We start from the raw sequence: 24,641 nt of genomic DNA on the forward strand, positions 1-24,641 counted from the left end.
TCTCTCTCTGTCTCAAAAATAAATAAGAACATTAAAAAATTAAAAAGAAAGATAATTGTTTTAGTTTGATGTTGGTGACTTAACTCTGTTCTTTCATGAGGATTGCTTCTCCACTAGGTCTCCCCACTTTTAAGAATAAGTTTTCATATCTCACAGTAAGTCATATTGTTTTAATTTCTTTTATGTCAGTTATATGCTATAATACAGGCTCCACTAGCATCTCCCTTTAAAAAGTAGGCCTCAGAAGCTTTGTATTACTGCTTCCTTAATTTATTAACAACTTGAAAAAACCAGAAGACTTTGCTTCTCCACTTTGTAGGTTGTTATTAAATATGTATCTTGCTTTGAACTTTGAATAGATACCAATAGCCACCTCTAAGCTCCATGAAACAAGACCAAGACATGAGTGATCATATGAATTTTTATGAAAATTTTACTCAGTGCAGTGAACTATGAGATAAAATTTATCATCACTGAGGCAAAGCAGATGACATAAAATGTGGGATATTGAAGTAGACAGATAGCAGAGTAAAATTTCTGTGAGCTGTCTATAAGAGGAATGTATTATGAAAAGGTACCAAAAAAGAACTTTCCTGTGATTATAATAATTTTTGGTACTATATATATTATTTTGATATAAGTCATTACATAGGATATTTTCCTCATTGTGGAATTTACATTTCTTTAAATGTTATGTAAAGTATAATTTTTAGGAAATAAACAACTGAAAACATTATTATAAAATGAAGACTTATTGATGATTTCATCTTGCGCATAGACTTATGACATATTATTTTTTCAATATTGTATAGAAATGATGTCATTGCAAATAAGCAGGTGGAAAAATTACAGGGAAAATATGTGTCTTCATCCATGAAGACACATAAGTATTTAGGAGGCATAGAACACTACTTAAAATTTTGTTGGGATACATATAGCTGTTTTTTTTCTCTTTTCTCTTTTACCAATAATAATTTATTGATATTAACTAGTTATATGTGTATAATTGGGATTGCAGGTATCATTTACATTACTTAACTGGGAAATATGAATGAGGCTATCACTTTGTGGCATCATACTATTATTTAAAAAAATTTTTTAACGTTTAATTTTGAGAGAGACAGATAGACAGAGAGCAAGCAAGAGAGGGGCAGAGAGAGGGAGGCACAGAATCCAAAGCAGGCTCCATAATCTGAGCTGCCAGCACACAGCCCCATGCGGGGCTCGAACTCATGAACCGTAAGATCATGACCTGAGCCAAAGTCAGATGCTTAACCAACTGAGCCACCCCGGTGCCCCAGCATCATATTATTAATAATAACATGAAGACATCATAGATGATCAATCAGTTATTTTAGGGTATATTTACTGACCACCCATTATTTGGCCTACACCTTATAAATTGTATTTGAAAATAAGGTTTGAGTTACTTATATGCTTGAACCATATTGGAGGAATAGGAGAGAAACCATCTGTGCTAAAACTATCTGAGCTTATATATGACTTATTGTGCAAGGAAAAAACTTGAAGTAGATTCTTTGCTAAATGAAATACAACATAAAATTAGTAATATTCAATTAGTATTGTATTACAAGTAATGTTGGAAGATATATTTGTAGTGATTTACATCCATATGACGTAGCATAAAAATCTGCTATGTCTCTCCACATTGAGTTTCTGGTTTTCAATTTTGTGTGTGGATTTTTTGTCCTAAAACTCATCCATGTTTTTAGCCACTTCTGGAAACCCTAAACATTTTGACATTTAAACTTGGGGAAGATATTTGTCAAGTAATAATTTCATTATAACATTTCTGCAACTCTATTGACAGATAAAGGCCTGGGCATCTTTGAAAATATATTTGGCTTTGCCGCTTCAGTGATGTGATTCCACATAGCATCATGATTCATTGTATCAATTTTGGCAAGCATTGTTGTTAGAAATATCTTTAAAATATTAAACTAAGTTTTTTCTTGTTCTTTAGTAGATACTACCTTAATAAGATCCAGGGAATTGGTTCAATACGTTTTCAAGTATCTGTGTCAACAGATTGAAGAAAAAAATATGTAAAGTTATTTTTTAATATACTGGACAAGTCATGAAGTGGAGTATGCTTAGATGAGAATTTTTGGTGTACATTACTCTGTTTATACTGGGCCTTTTGGGCATGCTCCCCCAACCTCAAAGTAAAAGAAAGGAATTTTCTAAAAATACATGTACTTTTTTCGTTTTGCTTGTTTAAGTTCAGTCTGGCTACCAGTTTGAGAAAATACTAGAATAGGGGCAAGAGAGCAATCAGATACTCTAATTAGGGAAATGAAACGATAATATAGTCAAGAAAAGATGGAGGCTTGCATTTAGATGGAGGGTATTAATTTCCAGGTAAACTGACAGATTTGAGCTAATTTTGCGGGTAGGGTCAATATGTGTTTAGTTTCTGGACTCAATAACTTGTATACACTGGTACTGCTCATTGAATTGCAATGCCTGGAAATGTGCGTGTGTTTGTGCATGTTTGCAAATGTACACATGAAAGGCAGAAAATCTAGACGACCTTAATGTATTTTTTTAAAATATATCTATGAGGCATCCAAGAGGATATTCCAATAATGTAGTTGAAAATATGATTCTGAACTCAAATCAAGCATTGGAGCTGGAGGAAAAAAAGTCAGAATTTTCAAGGCGGAGATGATATAAAACATAGTAAAAATAACAATGCCTCTTAGGAAGAGTGGTTAAAACAAAAAGAGTTCTCAGGTCTAACCCATGAAGAGGTCTGAGGTTTCTTATTATGCACAAGAAGAGATAGAATTTAAATTATTATGAGAGAGAAAAGAGGAGAAACAGTAGAGTGTGATATTAATGAATAAGAGAGTAGAGCTAATTAAGATAACAAAAATTCCATCATGAATTTCTTATAGAGGGGCAGTGGTGGCCTAGGATAGTGAAGCATGTTAGAAAAAGAAGTAAATTTATATAGTGTGTTGAGGGGTAAGAGTTGTGAAGACAGAGGCAGTTTGTGTAGATATGTCTTTTAAGTAGGAAGGAAAAGGGACTCTGTGATGTGTGAAACCGAACAGATAACCAAGGGAGTGGCATCCTCCTATAGAAGAGACAAAATGTTGTTTAAGGCAAGAATAAAGCATGCACTTTGCAAGTTAAATGGAAACATTGCTGTAATTGTATCCTTGGTTTTGAGTAGAATGGGTCCCAGTCTGGTGAAATCTTTTTTGTGTGAGTGTGAATATATAGATATATGAGTGTGAATATATAGATATACCATTTGCAACTGATGATTTTAAAAAAAAGATATATATGTGAAAAAAGACATGGTGTGAAGTTGTCATTTCAGGAAAAAAAAAGCCTATTGGGCATTCTAGGAAATGTTGTGACAGTAGAATTGTCAGTTAGCAAATGCCTTTAACAACACATGAAGCAGGTGTGTGCAGATCGGCTCAACTGGCATTGAAGATTTCACAAGCAAGACAAATGGAAAGCACCGGGATGTGGGGCAGGGATGGAACTGATAGGAAAGGGGAGAGGAGAAGAGAGACACAGATGGAGGGTAGAGAAGGGAAAGAAGGGAGGTACATGAGTTTTGGTCATTTGAGAGTGAAATGTTACAAATAAACATTCTGTGTGCCTGCTGGATAGATAGGAAGGATAAAGACCTGCCCTGTGTCTGCAACAGTTGTAGGAGCATTGGATTACAGTGCTTGAGAAGATGTTTAGTAGTGGTGCACGAAAGTCTACGATATGAAAGATTGGAATTTGGAGCATATTCTCATGGAAATGTGGAAAACAAGATGTTAGAGATTAAGCAGTTTTGGCTACCAACAAAGACTAGATTATTGAGATTAAAATGCTAATAAATATGGATGCTTTGACTCACCAAATCTATCAGAATAGAGACCAATTTTTTAATGTTTCAGACTGAAGTTCCTTTTTGACAAATGTAGATTACAAACAATAACAAAAACTGTGTGATTAGTTTGATTTTTTAGGCTACAAAAACCAGTTTCTTCATAAATTTGGATCTTTTGACACCAAAAAAACCCACACCGATTATTAATTGCTTAGTGTCTCAAATCACATGACTCATCTAAAACTAAAGAAATATATTGAATTTTTTCAAATTTTAAATTAACAGGATTTGGATGTTATCAGAAAGGTCTTGTATTTTATGAGCAATTGGTGACAATTCAAGAACTTTTATCCTTTGTAAAATATCATTCTTATATTTCTTATAAATTTCTATCAAAGTTTAAGTTACTGAAATAAGAATTTGCTATGTCTCCAACTAAAAATATGTGTGTGTAAGGATTCAAGCTCACCTTATAATTAAACGTGTGCAAACTGCTTAAAATTTTTTTATTGGACTTTTAATTCTGATTTCAAGTGATTAATTTCTTTGAATATCTTTTTACTCTTGAGAAAAAATATCTAATCACATTTACTTTAAAATCTATAAAATTTCTTAGTACTGTCCACTTTACTATCTTTTAAAATATTTTTTTTACAATAAGCAGTTTCTCATGTATTTTGTTTTAGCAAATTTCAGAGGCCATACATTGTGAAATTTGCAAAACAAAATCTTCCAATGTCTTGTTTTCTTTTATATATATATATATATATATATATATATATATATATATATATACATATATATATACATATATATGTATATCTATATATTTAATTTGTTTTAATTTTTGAAAAAAACTTTTATTTATTATCGAGGGAGAGAGACAGAGCATGAGTCTGGGAGGGGCAGACAGAGAAGGAGACAGAATCCGAAGTAGGCTCCAGGCTCTGAGCTGTCAGCACAGAGCCTGACGTGGGGCTCCAAACCAACGAACTATAAGATCGTGACCTGAGCTGAAGTTGGATGCTTAACCAACTGAGCCACCAGGCACCCCAATGTCTTGTTTTCTTTATTGTTCTAATTGTAATACTAGCTTCTGCATGAAGAGTCAAGAAGCATATGAAAACATGTCAACATCACTAATCAACAGAGAAATGTTAAAACCACAATGAGATACCATCACATACCCATTGGGCTGGCTTCCAAAGGGAAGGGGAAAAGGAAGGGGAGAAAGATGGAGAAAATAAAAGAAAAAAAAAAGAAAGAAAAGTGTTGGCTAGGATGTAGACATAAGTGAACCCTTCTGCACTCTTTTTTAGTGCAAAAGATGCCCTGTGAGCATTACATGAACCCACGTATGTTAAACCTGGACCAAAACCCATCCTAATGTTGTGAGGAAAGAGCTAGGGAAGGCAGCTTCAGACTTCTCCTTGCTTCACCTAAATCTCACAATTGCGTGAATCATTTGAGTTCTCAATACAGTTTGATACTCAGTGAAATCTCTGATTCTTGTGAGTCTTATTTCATACTCAGAACTCTTTGTTAGGTAAGCCGTTGGGTATAACACATTCTTCACGGACTCATCTTTCATATGCAAGTTGGTCTGGGGTCAATGAAGAATTTCATTTCTTCTCGGTTCTTCAAAATAGCAGGTGTAGTTTGTAGAGTAATTCCCTCAGGCTTTATGAAGGAATGCTATAGAAGGCAGGTATGACTTAGAGCTGTCTTCTCAAGGCTTTTGTGGCATACGGTAATCAAAATAACTTTAATGTTCCCTTCAAATTGATTAAACTTTAGGGGTGCCTGGGTGGCTCAGTCGGTTGAGTGTCCGACTTCGGCTCAGGTCATGATCTCACAGCTCATCAGTTCAAGCCCCGCATCGGGCTCTGTGCTGACAGCTCGGAGCCTGGAGCCTGCTTCTGATTCTGTGTCTCCCTCTCTCTCTGCCCCTAACCCACTTGCATTCTGTCTCTGTCTCTCTCAAAAATAAACATTAATTTTTTTTTTCAAATTGATTAAACTTTAGACAGGCTTCATACTGATTATAGACCCCCGACTCTCTTAGAGTATTTACTTCAGAAAACATGTAATTGTAAATTCTTACTCTGTCTCTTGAGATGTAAATCTTTAAAAAGCTTCTTGCCAGTTTTGTAACCCAGGAATGGCTTTCTCAAAGAGCTGGCAGCCATATCTTTGAAATGGAGTTATTGATGAAGAGAGTATTACTCTTTCCCAGTTTCTCTGGGAGAGTACAAGCCTAACTTCAAGAACCCTACTTCATATTGTAAAACTACCCCTGTCATAAAGATATGAGAAACTTTACTTTTGTTTGGACAAAGCCAATTAACAAACAGAAACAGCCTATATTTCCAACACCTCAGCTCCTAAAAACACTCTAGGTCTTTGTTTCAGTAGAATTGAGTTCTGACTGAGATACAGGCTCACTCCCTTATTATAATAACCTTGAATAAATCCATTTATATTTTATGTTTAAATATGTTTGGTACATTTTTTGATTTGACTATGTCCAAGGCCATTATAGTGATAACAGCATTGTATGGTGTAAACTGAGCCTCATTTTGCATATATCTATACATAATAAATACTTGGTAAATATTTGTTGAACCGATTTTAATTTAAAAGCTTTGTCATTTGCATTTTCTTTAGCATACAGACACACACACACACACACACACACACACACACACACACACCACACACACAGCATGTCTTGGAACACCTGAACGGAGATTTATTAAACTGCCACTCATGGTTCATATTAAGTAAAGTTACACAAATAGTTTTATCATTAATTCATTCAGCTTATATGTATTAAGTGATTAGGTCCATTCACACATTAGGGTCAGATTCCTTTTAAACATGCAGACAAGCAGATGCCTTGTGTAATGACAATTTATTTCTATATGTTTTGCCTTTTGGTTTGGAGTAATACTGCTTAAATATGAAGATAGTGTTTATTTATAAATGAATATTAATGGAAAAATTAAAGTTCTAATTCTTACATAAAATTAACACTTCAAATTTCAAGTATTCACACTTCCAATTGTGACTTATTAAAAGTAAGGAGAAAATGGGGCGCCTGGGTGGCTCAGTTGGTTAAGCATCCAACTTTAGCTCAGGTCATGATCTCCTAGTTCATGGGTTCGTGCCCCTCATTGGGTTCTGTGCTGACATCTCAGAGCCTGGAGCCTGCTTCGGATTCCGTGTCTCCTTCTCTCTCTATTCCTCCCCTGCTCATGCTCTGTCTCTCTCTCTCTCTCTCCAAAATAAATAAAGATTAAAAAAATAATAATAATAAAGGTAAGGAGAATTGTTATATTTACTTTGGATTTTGCGTGTGTATCACTCAGATTATAAAACTTTGATTCAGTTCATGTATTTTTGATCTGGTAACGGTAACTGCCATCCATTTAATATCTTAAATGTGAAACTTGTCTTCTGTCATACACACCTCACAATATTTAATTTGTGGGGAGCGCCTGGGTGGCCCAGTTGGTTGAGCAATCAACTTCGACTCAGGTCATGATCTCGCGGTTTGTGGGTTCGAGCCCACATTGGCCTCTGTGCTGACAGTGCAGAACCTGCTTGGCATTCTCTCTCTCTCTTTGTCCCTCCTCTACTTGTGCATTCTCTCTCTTTCAAAATAAATGAATAAACTTTAAAAAATATTTGTTTTTTTTATTCTATTTATCAAATATATTTTAAGAGTAATCCCTCTGGGTAGCCATTGAATTTAGAGAATTTAAGGAGTGAAAGAGACAGCTCAGCACAGTGCTACAAAATTACCCACGTGGACTAATCAAATTGAGTGATAATTATGAGGTGCTTTTTAAGAAAGAAAGAAAGAAAGAAAGAAAGAAAGAAAGAAAGAAAGAAAGAAAGAAAGAAAAGAGGAGGAAGGGAAAGAGGAAAGAAAAAGAAGGAAGGAAGGACAGAAAGAAAGAAAGAAAGAACAGAAAGAAAGAGGGAAAGAAGAAAAAAACTAAAACAAAAGAAGCCTCTTAATTTGTGCAGTGTTAAAAAGGAAGGATTCCAAGAGCTGACTTACTTAAGGACTTTTATAATCACAATCTTCTGGAGGCAGGTGCCTGGAGGCAGAAGTGACTATTGACCCTTCTTTGATTTGAGTTTCCTGAGTGCTTGCTAAGGCTTTTGGCCAGGGAATGTGATGGGAATTCAGGATACAATCCAACCATAAAGATACATCATTATACCGCATCCTCAGAAGTCTTACTGCTACTTGGTCACTGTATATACTGTGCAGAAGCTTATTTCTCATTGATCTGTTTTTCCCTTAACCCTGCTCAGAAAAGTCATGAAAGTGACTCTGGAAAGATGTTGATTTGAATGGGACATTTGATGTATTTGTATCAGGAATCAAGTATTGTAGCAAATATAATAAGTTTTCCTTATAGTATTTAGAAATAATAATTTCCAAATTATTCACACAGATAAAGAAATAAAATATTCAATACTCAGAAGCACACTTCATCACCGTTTGTATTCCTTTCCCATTACCACCCACCAAGGATAACCTAGTAAGTATCACAGTGTTATTAAGAATATCACTACTTCTGACATCGTAGGTTACTCTTGCCCTTTTTTTGGACTTGATATAAATTGAATCATTCAGTATGTACTCAGTAGTGTCTGGCCTCTTTCATCCATGTTATTGTATGAAGTTTCAGTTTTTTTTTCCTTTTCGCTGTTATATGGTATTCTATTATGCACATATAGCAAAATTTATTTTTCAGTGTACTTGTTATGTGCATTTGAGTAGTCTTCAGTTTGGGTTATTCCCTGTAGTGTTACCATTAACATTCTCACCCTAATTATTATAAGAACATATGTGTGTAGTTCTGTTCTGTATCTTCAGTTACTTTTCACTCTCTTAATGGTGTATTTTATTGAATGACCAAAATAATTCTTTAAAAATACAAAGTAAATAGTAGTACCCTGCTTGAGTCCCTTCAAATCCTTCCTATTTCATTAAAATTTAAAATCAAATCCATAACGGATTTCCACATCATCCAGCTCCTGGTTTCCTCCAAAATCTCATGCTATTTCCTCTTACTATGCTTCAATCACTCTAGTCTGTCACTGCCTAGAATGTAACCAGATTTGACCTTCACAGAATTAATTGTCTTGTTAACTCTTGCTGAAAATTTTTTTCTTATATCCCATATATATCAGACTCCTTCTTCAGTTAACCACCTTAGAAAGTCATTTGACAGACATAATCAGAGTGTGTCAACCCCTGTTGTTTTCTATTAGTACATTATTATGCCCTTTCAAAAATATTGTGAAAATTTTTAATTATCTCATCAGTTTTAGTGAATTAAAATAAATTATATCTATATCTTCTAGACTGTATGTATCATGTCTGTTTTGTTTATTCCTCTATACATAGTACATAGCAGAGGACATGTTAAATATTAGTTGCTTAGTCAAATTCATTGAGTAAACAAATAAAAAATATACCTATAATGGACTGAATGTATCCTTTCAAAATTCATATGTAAAAACCTTAATATGATGCTTTTGGGGATGGAACCTTTGGGAGGTGATTAGGTCATAAGGGTGGAGCCCTGATGAGTAGGATTAGTGTTCTTATAAGAAGAGGTCAGAGAGCTGCCTAGCTTTCCACCACATGAGGATACACTGAGAAGTCTGTGACCTGGAAGAGGACCCTCACCCTACCATACTGGCATACTAATTTCAGATTTCCAGCCTCCACAACTGTGAAAAACATATTTCTGTTGTTTATAAGCCACTCAGTCTATTTTGTTATAGCAGCTTAATCTCAGACAATACATATGTATCTGTGACATATTCATATAATAACTATTTATATTTTCCCTTATATATGAGATCTACATTTCTGATTCTTCCTTCTAACACTTCAGGACCTCTAACACTTCAGGATGTAATATCAATGCAGAGTCCCCGTGGTTTAATTCAGGTAAATCAAATCAGTGATTATTATTGTAGTTCTAGATCACTTTAGATGTTAATATAAGTGCTATATATAAACATAGATATATACATATATATTTCTTTTAATATGAAAATGACAAGAATCTTCAAACAGTCTAGTGGGTCACATAGATAAGCTGTCAAATGATTACAGTGTAAATGCTATAGTGTGAATATGAATTAAGTGTTATATAAACAACTAACTCATTGGGGCAGATAGCTAGAGGAGTTAAGAAGCTTTAGGCAAAGTTAAATATTTGTGATAGAAATTTAAAAATTGATTTTACCTACTGCTTTTCTTATATAGGTGCCTATAAAATAATAAAATATATAACTTGTCTAAACTTCTGTCCCCTCTGATATGAAATGTCTCCTATAACATTTCCCTTTTCATTCATTCATGAAGCAGCTGTTTACTGAGGTTATGTTCTAGGCTCCAGACAACAAAAGAGAGAAACAGAGAGAGAAAGAAAAAAAATTGACATTATAAAGTTGGTATGCTACATATAGAAGAGAAAATCAGTGCTGGGGATTTTTTATCTCATATTGTTGCTTCTGTTTTATTTCTCCAGTTTTAAAATTTATCATTCTCATATGATGTACAATCCAGAATTTTCTTTTATTTCTCATGTTTATCTCTTCCCTGGATGTCTAATCAAAATCTGCAATATTTTTCATTTTTTCTAAGTTTTCCCTAATGGGAAAAGATTAGAGGCAGAAAAAATATGCTGTTTGGGGCAGTCATCATTTTAGACCCACAAAGAGATTGCCCACACAATTGCCTTTGATGGGGGTGCCTGGGTGGCGCAGTCGGTTAAGTGTCCGACTTCAGCCAGGTCACGATCTCGCGGTCTGTGAGTTCGAGCCCCGCGTCAGGCTCTTGGCTGATGGCTCGGAGCCTGGAGCCTGCTTCCGATTCTGTGTCTCCCTCTCTCTCTGCCCCTCCCCCGTTCATGCTCTCTCTCTCTCTCTGTCCCAAAAATAAATAAAAAAAAAAGTTGAAAAAAAAATTAAAAAAAAAAACAATTGCCTTTGATGAATAAATAATGATAATGCCATTATGTTTATATTTTGGCACTTGGTATATTTGTCCAGGTTAGTGTCAGTTTTATACTCTAAAATTCTAGAAGACAGACATCATATCTCTAATGTGCTCCAGTCCATGCATTGTGCAGATGGGTATTTCCTTTTTGATTGAAAGATGGATATGGGAATTGTCATCTTGGAAAGTTTATAAATGAAAAAGAGTAATCTTTTACTCTGTAATAACTCAGGAACAACTGGAAAAATGTTCTTTAACTGTAAAAAAAAATCAACTTGCAGGCTAAGTCTAAGCATAGAAATTTCATCCTAAATGATATCTATAAAAAAAAAAGGTGTGATTGACTGGAAACAGTGGCTTATAATGAAAGATGTCTCAGAAACCTCTCACTTACATTTCCTACCACAAAGAATGAAATACGCACCACATGTTTAGGTCACATTCTGAGTAATATGATAGAGTTTGCAATATAATATTATTGACATTGATTTATTAATATTGATTTCTAAGCTGTACAACATAGTCGAAGCTATTTTCTCCTGCTTTCTTTCTTAAGCAGATTAAAGTAAAAATAGTGAATTATGAATTGTGGGCTGTCTTGAATTTTGATAAAATATCAACAATGACTTTTCAGTGTCATGTTTCACCAACTGTAATTAATTGCTTTAAAGTGTGCATTCCAATAAAAGTCATTTTTACATTTACACATGGTTATATTTAGAAGAAATAAAGCTTGGAATTGAAAATTGCATAAAATAATTTTATTTGTTATTTTCAATGCAAGAAATTTAGATATAGCGTAATTGCAGTGGTTTAATTATTTTACATCATCATAGTAGCTCTATATTTATATATATAATGACTCATAAAATTACTAACAAAAACAAAACAGCACAAATATAAATTTTGTGAGTTTTTCAGAATCTCTTACTAATGTAGTATGTAAATGTAAAGAAAATTATAAAATATCCCATCCCAATAATAATTTAATAACTAATATTGTAGTTTCATAGGAACAGGATTTATCCTTGGTAAAAACTTGTTGCTATTATCATCCATTATTTCCTTAAGTTATTTTGGTAACTTTCTTCTCTGTTATAACTGACCACTGAATCAGCAATCTACTCCTTCATCTAAGTTTTGATTCATTTTCTCCATCAAGACCTATTTACTATTTCCTGCTGTATCCTGGTTTCCTAGTGTGCTTTTCTCCCCAATCTGCCTTTATGGTTTGGACTTAAAAGCTTTATCAGTCTTTAACTTCTCTCCTTAAAGTAAAAATATATTCATTTCATGTCCCATTTTGTTAAGGTCTTACATTCTTTTGGTGAAAAATTGCTAACCTCATTACCCATTCTCACATGTTAATGCGGGTCAGTGCTATAGTTTACTACATTGTAAACTACTTAAGAGAAGTAATTTAATATAGATTTATGTAACCAGTGACTAGTGTAATGAGTTCTTCATAGGCATCTCCCTCTAAAATTATAATGTTATTAAAGTAAAATTTGATATCTTCCTAAATATTTTACTTAAATTTTGAAAATTTTGACTGAAACTGTACTGTTTGTCAATAGCAGTGAGAATATCAGCTTATACAAATTTGTTCCATAGAGTTTTAAGTCTCTACTATCCATCCCTTCCTGTGCATCAACCAGTATATACAGTTTTCATACCATTGCTGTTTTCATCAGCAAATATGAATATGGGTCAGTATACCTAAAAAAGCATAATTAATATGTCATCACGTAACTGAAATTAGTTTTACATAAAAGCGATTTCAAGGAGCTCACATATAAATATGTCTGCAAGTCAGACAAAATCTGCTGTAAATATTTCTTGAAATAAACTCCTCTATATTATGTGCGATAATTTGAAAGTATCTGGTACTATGCAGTTGACTAGATTGACTCTTTGAACGTCTATCACCAAGAAATTAATTGGATGCTGCATAGTTACTCATAGTTTTTATACTTATGTCATTTAGTCAACCAAAATTACTGGACCACAAAATGAACATTCTAGTTATTTGGGCAGACTCATCTGAATGGAAATGATTATGCATTGATCAAATCAAGTTCTCCAGGGTTTAGTTGTTATGGAATTGAAATGCTTGAACTCACAACATTTTTTGTTGATTTGTTAATTATCTGTCTACCTAGTTTCTGACTAATATAGAATTCACTGACTGAAAATCACTTAAGAAGCAATATTTGTCCACTTTTGTTTGTTTCATTAGACTTTACACTGAAAACCTGAAGATCTGAATATAATATTTCAGGCTGAAGAGACAGAAATGATAGCATCATATATAATAATATTTTTGAAACTTCAAAAGTCAAAATGGGTATTAAGTGCTTTCAACCTATAGTTACATAAGAATATGTTAGCTTAATTTTAATGCCACTTCTTATTTTTCAAAGTAGCAATACTAGTAGCTCATTTTAAAACATTTACATATATAACTTTTTGAAATTTATTTATTTGTTACTATGACCATTAAAAAATCCTACACCATATTTAAGGGAATAAAACAGTAATATGTAATTATTCACCTGACGTCTTCTCTCATATTAAAGCTGAAATAAAACCACATGGCTTACAAAACAATTTTGGTAATTCTATTCACAAGCAAATCACAGAATACAAAATTTTCAAAATAAGCATAATTTGACACACATCTATAAAACTCCTAGACATGCCTCTTTTCCTTTAGTGGCTTCATTTTATTTTTTAAAACTAATTATATCCTGTTACATTCAAGAAAGAATTTGAGATAAATATCTAAATAACATATATATTGTGAAAAAAGTCCAAAATAAATTTAAAGTTATAATTTTCCAGGGGAAAAAATTCCGGAGGGGAAAAATGTCTGTGGAGAAACAAAGTTCCGGGACAAGTGAAAATATACATTTATATATGGAATGTGATTGGGGTTAAAAGAGTTTCACTTTATTCTTGGCACTGAGCTTTCTGGGTGCCAATCAAAAGAAGAAAACTCAATTACAATTAATTTGAATTTCAAGATTCAGATTACAAATAAAATAAAAAGAAGCAGTTGTTCAGTGGAAACAGTTCCTTTTTTATTTTATTTTGTTTTCAATAATCAGAAAGAGAAGACGTAATTGAAATATTTATAAAGCATATATCTCTGATAAAATCATCTGTATAATAAAATTAAACACAATGTAAGAAAGTTGTCAGGGTTTTTGTTGTTGTTGTTGTTAAGTAGTCACAACCTATCAATATTCCTGACTTAGTAAATGTTCCAAAAGTTTACTGGCTATATGAATGAATCCACAACTTTCATATGAAAATCCAAGCACACAAGTTGAACAGTTTAGTGGGGTGCCTGGCTGGCTCAGTCAGTTTAAGTGTCCAACTTTGGCTCAGGTCATGATCTCAAGGATCGTGGGTTTGAGCCCCGAGTCAGGCTCTGTGCTAACAGTTCAGAGCCTGGATACTGCTTTGGATTCTGTGTCTCCCTCTCTCTCTGTCCCTCCCCTGCTCATATTCTGTGTGTCTCTCTCAAAAATAAATAAAAAATAAAAAATTTCTAAAAAAAGAACAATTTAGTAACATTAATTCCTCGAAGAGCTATGGCAGTAGGGTTCAGATATATTTTAAGGTCTAACTATAAAAATTTAAATATCTAACCAATTTAACCATAAAATTTACACCTGAATGGGAAAAGGAAAGAACATCATCTAACTGTATAGGGAAGATAGCAAATTCCAGTTTTTTTTTCCCTTTGTATATCTAAGGTTGGAGAATTCTTGAAATAAGAAACCTAAAGAAAAGCCCAATTATACCAAAATTATTAGAGATTAGACCTCTAAATATTTTCAATTCATTTTCTTAATGTCTTAAAAATCCTTCCAAAGGTCATATTTTCTAACATATGAGTTTATTGCTATAGGAAGAGAGAAGTCTGAATAATTTGGCAAGGAAAAGAAGACACCATAATGCAACATGGTTTTTAAATTTGTGAAATAATTAGCATTGGTAGGAACTAACTCGAGAAAACAAAATCAGTGAACTTAGCGTGTCACACATCCTGCCTGAACAAAGGACAAAAGACTGACAAAAATGAAGCAAAGATTCTATATGTCCCTTTGGACAATTTACGCTGAGCTAGTTTGGTCTCTGTTGCTTTCTCTTCAGCTTTGCTGATCTCAGCTGTCAACATCTACAGTTGAATAGAACATCAGGTTATATTTAAACTTTAGAACAAGTCGATTTCTGCTTGGGGCCAATTTTCACTGTTTTAAAAGAAGCTATAAGAATGAGACAACAATGCCATTCTTCCTTGTGTTCATCAGTCAATATTTAAAATATATATCCCCGAATTTCATTATAATTTTTTATAAGGTAGAAGTATATACATATATTTACATACAAATTTCCAATTGTCCCAGCACCATTTGTTGAAAAGGCAGACCTCTCCTTGTCTTGTTGTCTTTGTTGCTTTGTCAAAGACCAGTTAGCTCTATTTCTGTGGGACCATTTCTGTACTCTCTGTTCTGTTTCATTGTTCTATTCACCTGTTCTTTAGCCAATAGGATAATGTATTGATTACTGTAGCTTTATATTAAGTCTTTAAGTTGGTTGGTTTCAGTTCTCCAACTTTGTTCCTCAATATTATGTTGGCTCTTCTGTTTTTGTTTTTTTGTTTTTTTTTTTTTTTTGTTTTTTGTTTTTTTTTTTTTTTTGCCTTTCCAGTGAACTTGAGAATTTGTTGATACAGTTTGCTGGGAATTTCATTGGGATTGCACTGAGAGTACATGTCAAGCTGGTAAGCTCCAGCATCTTAATAATATTGAGGTTTTCTATCTGTGCACATGGAATATCTCCCTTTATTTATATATTCTTTGATTTCTTTCATCAGAGTTTTGTAATTTTTCTCACAAAATCTTATATATATTTTCTTAGATTTAAACCTGAGTATCATTTTGGGGGTTACAAGTGTCAATGGTGTATTGTTTTTAATTCAAATTCCAGTTGTTCAATGCTAATATATAGGAAAGCAGTCACCTTTTGGATATTAACTTTTCACCCTAAAATCTTAGTTTATTAGTTCCAGAAAGTTCTGTTATTACTGTTTTTTATTTTGTGGGGACTTTCTACAAAAATTATCATGTTATCTATGAACAAAGATGGCTTTATTTCTTGCTTGCCAATCCTATCTTTTATTTTCTTGTTGCATTAGTTACGGTTTCCCATAGATACTAACTAGTGGTGTAAAATGAGCATGATGTTAGCTAAAATATTTTGTAGATGTTATCAAGTTGAGAAAGTCCCTCTCTTTCTACTTTTCTGAAGCCTTTGTCATGAATACAAATGAGATTTTGCTAAATGCAATTACTGTGTGAAATGATATGACCATATGATTGTTCTTTAGCTTGTGTTATGAGTAACTTTGAAATGTTAAACCAGTCCTTCATAGTTGGAATAAATCCGAATTGATCCAGCTATATAAACCTTTCTATGCATGGTTGGATTCAATTTGCTAATATTTTGTTGAGAATGTTTGCATCTGTGTTCACAAAGAATATGTCTGTAGTTTTCCTGTCTTATAATATCTGTGTCTAGTTTTAGGTAACGCTTGATGCTCATATGAGTTTAGAAGTACTTCCCTCCTATTTTGGGGAGAGAGTATAGAAAATTGGTATAATTTCTCCTGTAAATGTTTGGTAGAATTCACCAATGAAACCATCTATGCCTGGAGGTTTCTGTTTTGGAAGTTTATTAATTTTTTACTTCATTTTTAAATATATGTAGGTCAATTCAGGTTACTTAATTCTTTTTGCATGAGTTTTGGAAGGTTATAGCTTTCAAATATATTTATCAACATTTCATCTAAATGATCAGATCTAGTTATACAGTTGTTCCTAATGTTCCATTATTTTTATTTATGTCCATAGACGTCTGTAGTAATGACCTCTCTTTTGTTTATATTAGTAACTTATGTCTTCTTTCTTGTTTTAGTTAGCCTGGTTAGAGGGGTAGATGAATATAATTATTCTTTTCAAGGAAACATCTTTTGGTTTTGTTGATTTTTCTTTGCTGATTTTTTTTCCAATACATTTACTTCTCCGGTTTTTTATTATGTATTTTCTTCTGTTACTTTGGATTTAAATCATTCATTTTCTAGTTTCCAAAGGTGAAAGCTTAGACCAGTGATTTTAGATCTTTCATCTTTTCTATATGCATATTCAATGCTATAAATTTCCACCAAATACTGCTTTGCTCAGTCCCACAAAATTTGATGCTGTATTTTCGTTTTTATTTAGTTCAGATTAGATTGTTAATTTCCCTTGAGACTTTTTTATTCTTTGACCCATGTGTTATTTAGGAGTGTGTGATTTAATCTTCCAAGTATTTGGGGATTTTAAAGCTATCCTTTTGTTTATTGATTTCTAGCTTAACTTCATTTTGGTCTAAGAGGATGCTTTGTATTATTTCTAGTCTTTTAAATTTGCTAACGTATGTTTTATGACCCAGAATGCGCTCTATCTACTGTAATAAATGTTCTATGTTAGCTTGAGAAGATATGTATTCTGCTACTGTTGTAAGAAGTATTCTGTAAATGTCAATTAGAACCATTTGATTGATGGTTCTGTTAGTTCAACAATATCCTTACTGATTTTTTGCCTGTTGGATCTGTCAGTTTCAGATACAAGGGTATTCAAGTCTCCAGCTTTAATAGAGTATTTGTCAATTCCTCCTTGAAGTTCTTTCAGTTTTTGCCTCAAATATTTTGATGATCTGTCATTAGGCATATACATATCAAGGATTGTTATGTCTTTCATTTTTTTTGACAATTGACTCCTTCATCATCATGTAGTACTCCTTTTTATCCCTGATTATGTCCTTGTTCTGAACTCTATTTGTCTGGCATTATAATGAGTATGCCAGCTTTTTTTTCATTTGTGTTTGCATAGTATATTTTTCTCCATTTCTTTACTGCTAATCTATCGGTGTATTTATACTTAAAGTGTGTTTCTTATAAACAACATAATAGTAGAACCTTTTTTCCCCCATCCCCTCGTATAGACCCTCTCTTTAATTGGTTCATTTAGACCACATTGAAAATGATTATTGGTATCATTTGTTTAAAATCTACCATATTTGTAATTATTTTCTATTTATTGACCTCGTCCTAGCTTTTGTTTTTTTTTTGTTTTTGTTTGTTCTTTATTTTCCTTTACTACTTTTTCTGCCTTTTCTAGTTTTAATTGAGCATTTTATATGATTCAGTTTTCTCTCCTATGTATCAATTGCACTTAAATTTCTTCTTATAAATTTTGTTGTCTTAGTCTGCAATATACTTTTACATAGAATCTAAATCCATTTTCAGATAACACTACCACTTTACTGGTAGTGCAAATACCTTGCAACAAAGTATGTCTTCTTCCTCCTTCCTATACCTTATACATTGCTGTCATTCATTTTACAGATGTACAAACTATAGTCAACAAGCACACTGTTAGTTTGAACAAACTGTTATCTGTTAGGGAAATTTAGAATAAGAGAATTAAAAATGTTTTATTTTACTTTTATTTATTCTCAAATGCGCTTCCTATTTTTAAGTAGACCACATTTCTGACCTATGTCATATTCTTTCTCTCCAAAGAACTTCTTTTAACATTTCTCAGAAAGCAGATCCATTGGCAGTAAATTCTCTCAATTTTTGTTTGTCTGAGAAAATCTTTTTCTTCACTTTTAAAATACAGTGGAAAGATACGCGTAATGAAATGTACTATTTTAACCACTTCTAAGTGTGTAATTCAGTACAGTAAGTACATTCACATTGGTTTGCAACCATCACTACTATCCATCCTTAGAAATTTTTCATTATCTTAAACTGTAATTTGTATCCATTAAAAAAAATTCCCATTACTTCTCCCTACTCTTAATACAGTGATAACTACTATTCTACTTTCTGACTTTATCAATTGACTATTCTAAGTAATCATATCAGTGGAATCATGCAATACTTGTTCTTTTATGTCTGTCTTATTTCACTTAGCATATTTTCAAGGTTTATCCATGCTATAGAATGCATCAGAACTCTATTCCCTCTCGAGGTAGTCTGTTGTATGTATACAATATAATTTGTTTATCCATTCATTTATTTTTTTTTAATTTTTTTTCAATGTTTTTATTTATTTTTGGGACAGAGAGAGACAAAGCATGAATGGGGGAGGGGCAGAGAGAGAGGGAGACACAGAATCGGAAACAGGCTCCAGTCTCCGAGCCATCAGCCCAGAGCCCGACGCAGGGCTTGAACTCATGGATCGCGAGATCGTGACCTGGCTGAAGTCGGACGCTTAACCGACTGCGCCACCCAGGCGCCCCCATCCATTCATTTATTGATGGGCATTTAAGTTGTTCTACCTTGTGGATATTGTTCCACTTTTTGGATTTTGTGAATAATGCTCTTATAAACATTGCTGTACAAATATGCATTCAGTTCCCTCTTTAATTTCTTTGGGTATATGCTCACAAGTGGAATTCTGGATCATGTGATAATTTTATGTTAATATTATTTTTTTTGAGAAGTCCCCACAGTGTTCTGTAGAGGCTGAACAATTTTACATTCCCAAGAGCTGTGCATGAGGGATGCCATTCCCCACATCTACACCAACACTTAAAAAATACACTCTTTTTATTATTTAAAAAAAATTATTATTTATTTTTAAATGATATTTTAAATGTTTTAAATACATTTTCTGTTTTAATTATTTTATTCATCAATTATCAGCATTATTTTTTTAAATAACCATTTTGATTTCATAACTATTGTGGTTTTGATTTGCATTTCCAAATGACAGGTGATATTGAGCATCTTTTCGTTTGCTTTCTGTTTGTATATCTTTTTAAAGAAGTGTGTATTCAAGTTCTTTTCCCATTTTTTAATTGGATTCTTTGCTTTTTGGTGGTTGTTGAATATAGGAATTCTGTAATATGTAATAAATGTGCAATTATTACCTTATTGGACATATACTTTTCATATACTTTTTCCTATTCTGTGGATTGCATTTCATTCTCTTAATAGTGTTATTTGAGGCAAAAAAAATTTTAATAAAAAAATACAATTCACCTATATTTTCTTATCATTTCTGTGTCTTTATGTCATCTCTAAGAAATCACTGCCAAATCAAATGTCCTGAGGCATTTTTCCTGTTTTCATTTAAGAGTTTTAAAGTTTAAGTCTTAAGTTTTTAGGTCTTTGATCTATTTTTTGTTAATTTTTGTATGTGGTGAAAGTAAGGGTCCCACTTCCTTTTTTTACTTGTGGGTATCCAGTTTCCCAGCATCAGTTTTGAAAGAGCTGTCTTTTCCTCATTAAATGGTCTTAGCACTCTTGTTGAAAATCATTTGATTGCATACACTAGGGTTTACTTCTGGGATGTCTATTCTGTTCTGTTGTTACATGTCTGTTTTAATGCCACTTCCACACTGTTTTGATTACTATAGCTTTTTAATACATTTTAAAATCAGGAAGTATGAGATCTTCAACTTGATTATCCTTCACAATTCTTTTTGTTATTTGGGATCCTTTGAAATTCCATATAAATTTTAGGATGGGTTTTTCTATTTTTGTAAAATTGATCAAAAAATAGGTGTTCATTCTTTAAATGTTTGGTAAAACTCAAGAGTGAAACCATCGGTCCAGGGTTTTTCTTGCTTAGAAAAGTGTTTTCGATTATTGATTCATGTCCTTATTAATTATAAATCTGTTCAAATTTTTCTATTTCTTTATGATTTGAGTTTTGTGTTTCTGTGAACTTGTCCACTTCATCTATATTATCGAATTTGTTGGTATACCATTGTTCATAGTACCCTATTATAATAATTTTTATTTCTGTTGAATTGTCCCCACTTTAATTTCTGATTTTAGTAGTTTGAATATTTTTTTCTAGTTATGCTAGCTAAATATTTACCAATTTTGTCAAACTTTTCAAAGAGCTGATTTTTATTTCATGGAACTTTATTTACTTCTTTCCAATAGCTTTGAGTTTAGTCTGATCTTTTTTTCTACTTGCTTTTTTTTAAAAAAAATTTTAATGTTTATTTCTGAGACAGAGAGAGAGCACAGAGCCTGATGCAGGGCTCAAACTTTAACCACAAGACCATAACCTGAGCCAAAGTCAGACATCCAACTGACTGAGCCACCCAGGGGCCACCTCCCTCCCCCTTTTTTTCTCATTTTATTAGCCAACTTAAAGGAACAACGCAGAATATAGACAACATTAAAAACATTTATGTACATGTAGGACAATTCACTTTGAAAAGTATAGTGAATGAATGGTGTGACATAAAAGGAAATAAATATTTGGTCTCTGTCCCTGGTTTCTGATAGAAACCCCCATAGGAGGTTAGTGATGGGATACTAAAAACATTTTTGGTTCTAATATTTGTTCTTTGACCCTGGTTTCTGATACAGAGGTCCTAAAATCTTTTTAATTTTATGAGTGATAGGAGTTGTCACAGTATCTTAAATGAAGTACCTAAATGATTTCCTGGGTGTAGTAAGAAAGTCTTTTGTTCTAATGAAGAGACTTTTGGTGGTCTCCTGAATAGCCTCAGGATGGGGATCAGTCACCAGAATGACCAAGTTATGATTAGAAGCTTAGAACTTTCTTTCAGGCAACCCTCATTCTTCAGGGAGAGGAGAAAGCTGGAGATTAAATTAATAATTGATCATGTCTATGTGAGGAAGTCTCCATAAAAATCCCTAACCTTCAGGTTGTGAACACATCAAGGTGCTAGAAAGATGCCATGCCCAGAGAAGGCATGGAAGATGAATCTTTTCCATGCATTCTTGAGTTGTCTCCTTTATCCAGTAAATGTAAGTAAAGTGTTTTCCTGAGTTCTATAAGCCATTAAAAAAAAAAAAGGAACCTGAGGAGGGGCTTGTGGGGTTAAAGCTGACTGGAGGCCCAGACTTGCAATTGGCATCTGAAGGTGGGGGTTCTCTTGTGGGACTAAGCCCTTAACCTGTGTGGTCTGATGCTAAGTCAACGTGGATAGTGCCAGAATTGAAGTGAATTGTTTTATCTCAGTTGGTATCTGCAGAGAAATGGAAAATTACTTGTTTTTGAAAACCCACATACTTGGCATCAGGAGTATTATAAGTAGAGAGATAGCTTTCCTCAGATGGAACTTACTGTATGACAAAAATGCTACAAGTACCGTTTAGTGCCATAAATAATAAATGTACTTGTGAAATAATCCTGGCAGTGTCCTTGCTGGCATTGTCCAGAAATATTTAACAACTACCAAAATTTATTTACAATTGTTATATATTTTAACTGATAAAATTTGTTTACTGAAGTATTTTGACTTGCATTAATGTTTTACTTCCTCACATTATATTAAAAATTCACACACAAATGAAAATAGAAAAACTACCATTATCTGATTTCTAGCCCCTACTTTTATATCTGGAATCATATACTTAGATACCTTTTAATTTTTTCTTTGGAGTCAGCTATGATGTAACAGGTAAAAGGAACTGAGGTAAATAAGCCTTTTACATGAGGCTTTATGTTTATCTGGCTGGGAGTTAGACTGTTTACTGTGTGCTGTGGCCTTATATGTGAATGCCTGGAATTTCTTTCAGTGTCATAGTTTTTGTCTCCACAACTGTCTTTGGGTTTTCTAGAGACTCCTTCTTAAATAGAATTTGAGTCTTACTGTTCTTTTTAGCTGTCGTGCATTTATACAGGCACCTACTTATGTGCTCATAAGGTGTTGGGGGAGGGCAACTGTTCTAAGAGTGTATGGTTATGTCACAGTCTTTTAGTGAGCCTGCCTCCGAGCTATGACCTTTCCAGGTGCTATGACTTTTCTAAATGCTTTCCAGCTTTTTCCCACCTTAGGGTAGATAAGAAGACTAGAGTTATTGCAATTGGGTTTTTCCCTTCCCCAATATCAGATAATTTGGGTGGGGGGAATCTCCAGTTCATTAGGCTAAACTAAGAGTTTCTTTCAAAACCAGTCTGTAGTTAAGGAGAGCATGATGCTCTGGCCATACTTCAAAACTTACTTTGCTTCTCCCCTTATTGGAAGTACAGGGGGATTTTCCCCCCTGATTTTTACCCTGAGAACTTGTTGGGACTCCCAGTGGTATAATCCATGGAAGTGTGGGAACCCCATCTCCAATATTAGACTCCCAGTGCTTTTATCTCTCATACTGGTCCACACTGAGCCTCTCAGTTTATCATTTCTATTCCTACCAGGACTGACTGCAGCAGTTAACTCCTGTCCCTTGGCTTCTGTTGCAAACAGACAGTTCCTATCTGATATAACCATGTAAACACCAGTCTGTCTGAGGCATCTGGCTGGCTCAGTGGGTAGAGCATGCAACTCTTGATCTCAGGGGCATGAGTTTGAGCCCCATATTTGGTGTGAAGCCTACTAAAAAATAAAAATAAAAAAATTAATTAATTAAAAACCCATCTGTCTCCCTTTGAAATATCTCTTCTTTTTTTTATCTAAGTTCCTCTTCTAGTAGCAATTCAAAACTGTTTTATTAGCTGTAACTACATAGTGCATTTTATACAATCAAGGGAATTCCCTTCTAATTATTCTCCCTTTTAAAAAAATTAACCAACTCTTTGGGTGCATTTTCTCTTTCAGATAAACTTTGGAACCTGTGAATTTCCATAAAAAATTCTTTCGGGATGTTAAATGATATTGCATTAAATTTATAGATTAAGCTATAGTATTATTAAAAAATAGATTAAGATTCCCCATACAATAACTCTGTATGTTTACATATATATTTCATATATATATAATTTTTCTTCAATAATGTATTATATTGTCTTTTAACTAAGTTCCCTTCTTTTTGTTTTAAAGTGTATTAGAAGTATTTTCAAAATGTATTTTTTGTTATTGTGAATGGAACCTTTTTTATTACTTTTAATAGCTTATTGCTGCTGTGCAGAAAAAGAATATGTATTGATTTTCATTTGTTGACATAGTATCTTGTTCCCTTGAGGAACTCTCATGTTACAACTAATCGCTTTCCAGCTGATTGCTTTAGATCCTCTGGTTAGAAAATCCAAACTTCTGCAAAAATAATGAAATGCCCCTGCTCACCTGCACACAAATACTTCTATGAATTCTGTAGACTCAACCACAGAGGAAGCAGGTTGCTACACTCCAATAACTGCTCTGCCAGAGGAAACTGCCTTATACTTCAGTGCATCTCCATTGAAATCTTGGGACCAAAGCAGTAGGCACAATTGGCCATCTGCTTCTGATTCACAGGTGTTTAATCCATCCTGCCTCATTTCCATGATGATCTTGGCCCATCATGTCTATTATATTTTAAATCCTTCTGTTATTCATCTGTGCTAAAATACTATGCCTCTGTGCAGTCAATATCCCAGTATCTGCTCAACTAAACCCTTCTATGAGGCCTATTCTATTTTTTTTTTCATTAGGTCTATTCTATATTATCTGCTCCATGATTATGAAATGTCCCTACATCCTTGATTAATTTTAGAGCTCATATTCACCTCCCTGTTTTGGTGGAAGGCACCTAGTCCCTAACAAATTCATTCTCCTGACACATTCTCCAACTCTCAATAAATGAGTTTTATCAAAGACACCTGACTTGAATAGTCTCTAATCTAAATTAGGTTTTTGAGTTTCCCTTACATACACTTCACTGTACTTTTCCCAGTTTGCGATCAACATTAATGATTGTGATTGTGT

Source organism: Felis catus, chromosome A1 (genome assembly GCF_018350175.1).
Source record: "Felis catus isolate Fca126 chromosome A1, F.catus_Fca126_mat1.0, whole genome shotgun sequence".
Lineage (NCBI taxonomy): Eukaryota > Metazoa > Chordata > Mammalia > Carnivora > Felidae > Felis > Felis catus.